The sequence below is a fragment of the Aplysia californica genome, unplaced genomic scaffold (genome assembly GCF_000002075.1).
Source record: "Aplysia californica isolate F4 #8 unplaced genomic scaffold, AplCal3.0 scaffold00032, whole genome shotgun sequence".
Classification (NCBI taxonomy): Eukaryota; Metazoa; Mollusca; class Gastropoda; order Aplysiida; family Aplysiidae; genus Aplysia; species Aplysia californica.
The window spans coordinates 2,026,239-2,029,724 of NW_004797302.1; the positions used below are offsets into that span (position 1 = coordinate 2,026,239).

The window sequence follows — 3,486 nt, forward strand, 5'->3', positions numbered from 1 at the left end:
ACTACAACAGAGGCTGTGGGATGGCTAAAATATTTTCTGCGCAGCATAAGCTTAAGGTTAAACAAAATCAAAGAACTGATTGTATTCTTTAAATCTGCGCATATTAACTCTTTCGACAGTTTCTTTGTGTGTTAGAGCCACTAGGCTAAATAAGAAAAAAAAATAGAAGAAGCGAACTCCAAAGAAAGATGGCCAAATACAAAGTTTTAAACACACGTTTGAAGTCTGAAAATGAAAAAGAACTCGAGGAAAACAAAACGTGTAAAGGTCGCAGACGGGCTTCTGTATGCCGCGTTAGACATCAAAAAGTATCACAGAACAAGTTGGTCTCTCTACAGACCTGGGAAAAATTACTCGCGACTTTAAATGAATAACCTGTGTGTCGCGAAGAGAAGGGTGGTCGTTGAAATCCTGCAGTGCCGTTCAATAACGCGACTAATTAATAGCTCACGACAACTTTCTCACGCTATTTCTCGTCGGCTTTTTCCCGAGCACGAGAGTTCCCTGCTGATTTGGCTTTCAAGGCGGATTTAAAGGAAGGCCCGTTTAGAGGAAGTGATCAGGGGAAGAGCGGAAGTCGAAAAGGATTATGGGACATGGGCTTCAGAGTTACATGATGATGAAGATGATGAAGACTTTTTGATAATGTGGCTTGTATTTGGGTGACACTCGTACAGCTAGTCGGATGTGTATGATCGGGTTTGAGGTAAGGCATTAGATCAGACTGTTTTGCACAGTTACACAGTAAGTGCAAATACGAGCTGGACAGTGTACATCTCCCCATCAGTCACCATCACAACGCTGTTACCATTTACTATTACGTCACGCTGTTACCATGTACTATTATAACATCATCTTTCATTATATTTGTTCTGTTCCTATGTCTGGATGAAAATAGTCTGTTTGTGTGTGTGTGTGTGTGTGTGTGTGTGTGTGTGTGTGTGTGTGTGTGTGTATGTGTGTGTGTGTGCATTAATGTATATTGCTTGAGAAGAAAGGAAGTAGTAAGAACGGTTTTTGAAAAATGGGTATTCCAATGTAAAGCGCATTGAACTACTTTTTTTTGGAAATGCGCTATATAAATGTTATATATTATTATTTATTATTATTACGCAGATGACGTTGAAGGGAATGCGCCACATCTTACAACCACTGCAAACAAGAGCACGCAATGAATCAAACTCAGAAGTGAGAATCAAATCTATAGAATCACATTTTCTTTTGATAGCAGCCCCAGCTATATATTGGTAACTGTCATACTACTTGAAACGGAAGACCAGGGAAAAGCGACTGAGCTTAGCGAATACCTCGTCTTTATATCAGTGATGACGGTGTCGATACCCCGTGTTTTTGTCGTGTTTTTGCAGCTTACAGATTAGGTCAGATATATTTATGGGACCGCGCTTGAAACATTTTAAAACACATTCTCCGGAGAAATTATTCTTGTGCCAGCTCCTTATGATTGTATGCGTTGAATAGATTCTCTCTCTCTCTCTCTCTCTCTCTCTCTCTCTCTCTCTCTCTCTCTCTCTCTCTCTCTCGTTCTATTGCCTGATTACATCTAAGAGGTCTCCTTATTTTTATTGAGTGTTTTTAGGGGGGCGTGTTCCTGCTTTCGCCTTTAGCTGAGTCTATTTCTGCTCCTGATGCTCCAGGGAGAGGTCATATAGATAATGTTTTTTTACATAGAAATGTCATACTCTTTGGAATCAACCCAACATTTTTTTTAAAGCTGGAAGAACTCAACTTCATGATGATCTGAAAGAGCTCTAGTTATAAAAATTCGAGGCGAAATAAAACCCAGGTCGCCTAGGTGTTTTCGAAGCTTTTACCGATTACACCAGACGATCACGTCAACGTTACTCGTCCCCAGTGCAGGCTTGTATCTCGCTAAAAGTAGAATGATATTGAAATTATGCTGAAGAAATTGAATAGTATACCAAGTGGGTAGTTGGAGGGCGCTCTGGTATGGTTTGCACCTTTTTTTCTTGTCAGAAGTCTATCGCACATATCTCTTCCCCTTGTTTTCTTTGTATCTTACTCTCTTGTAACACCTCTAATCTTCTGCACTTGTAAGACCTAATCGTATTGTAAGTACCATTAAAAACTAACTAAAACAAAACAAAAATCTTTAAAATGGCAGACTCAGAGGAACCACACTAGTGAGTAATAGTATGTTTCCATCTGAATATAGTTAAACCTGTCTTTACGGCCACCTGTCCAAGACAATCACCTGTTCAAACGACCACGCCCCCCCCCACGCACCCCCATTTTGCATGATAAATATTTTACTGTCACTGTCCAAGACATCTAACTATCTAAAACACTTTATCTCATCAATAATGAGTGATCGTATTGAACAATTTCAATTCTATTCTGCAAAACTTGGAAAGTGTCTTCATTCCACAACACTGCGTGCACGTTATGAAATAGCTGCTATATTTCTTTTAGGTGTAAGAAGGACTTTTTTAAAAAAATGATAGGGTGTCAACATTTTTCGTAGAGAACCCTGTCATATGAAGTCAGTTCGGTATTGCCGGACTTGAATGATAGTTGTCAGCGTTCTTGTGCAAGGTGAAGAAGGAGTTATGGAAAAATATGACATGGAAGTTGTTATGAGCTGACAATTCCAAATTGTTTTAGCGGGTGTACATCCACTGCTTGCATTGCATGATGCCTTTAATCTACGCATCCTATATGACCTATTGTGTTGCAAGTGCCGTAAAACTCTTACTTAAACAATAAAACAGGTGCATAAAACTTCGTCACGATGCATGAAAGAAATGAAAAAAAAAAACCCAAAACAATCTTCACCACAACCCTAGTGCCCCACTTGGCAAGAAAAAGCAGCCGTCAGTGGAAATACACGAAATCCAGGCCAACGGTCATGTGTGTACGTCATTCTAAGGTCCCACTTTCGCGCGCTTTCTTTTTTCTTCTTCCTTCCTCCACTCCGTGCCCCGAATCCTCCTCGCCTCGCTATTTTGCTTCTCACGATTGTTGGCAACGTGATTCTGTTGGTGGGAGGTCAAAATGTCCACTCACTGGTCAGCGTATGGGATGGACAAGCTTTTTTAACCATTTCATAGGCTGTAGCCAAAAATGTTTGTTACTTGTTTGTGAATATCATTATGGAGTGATATGCAGTCCAAGAGTGGGGAGGAGGAAGGCGGGGAGTCACGCTGCCCTTTACATCTGCTCCCTTACTCTTCAACAAATACCCCATTCCCAAATATCCTCTTCTTCATCCCACAAATACCCCCCTTTTTTCATTTAAAAAAACCCCGAAAAAACCCCAAACAAACACAAACGACAGAAAACAACCCCCCCCCCCAAATAAAAAGAGTAAAAAGCCAACAAAATCCTAACAACAAAAAAGAGAGAATAAAAAACAAAAAGCTAAATAATTTCTTTATTAGACGATGCGATGTTAAACGTATTTTTATTTTGTAGCTCACTGTGTATTAACATTCTGGAATACTTTAG

The 3,486-nt window shown here is 39.9% G+C and overlaps 1 long non-coding RNA gene across 1 annotated transcript in view; it reads left to right on the plus strand.

Annotated features, from left to right (window-relative positions):
- The first annotated feature begins 1,114 nt into the window (after window positions 1-1,114).
- LOC118479169 overlaps window positions 1,115-3,486 on the plus strand; it is a 4,097-nt gene continuing 1,725 nt past the window's right edge. The window contains exon 1 of the long non-coding RNA XR_004859514.1: window positions 1,115-1,188. This is a non-coding gene — a long non-coding RNA (uncharacterized LOC118479169). The remainder of the gene's footprint in view (window positions 1,189-3,486) is intronic.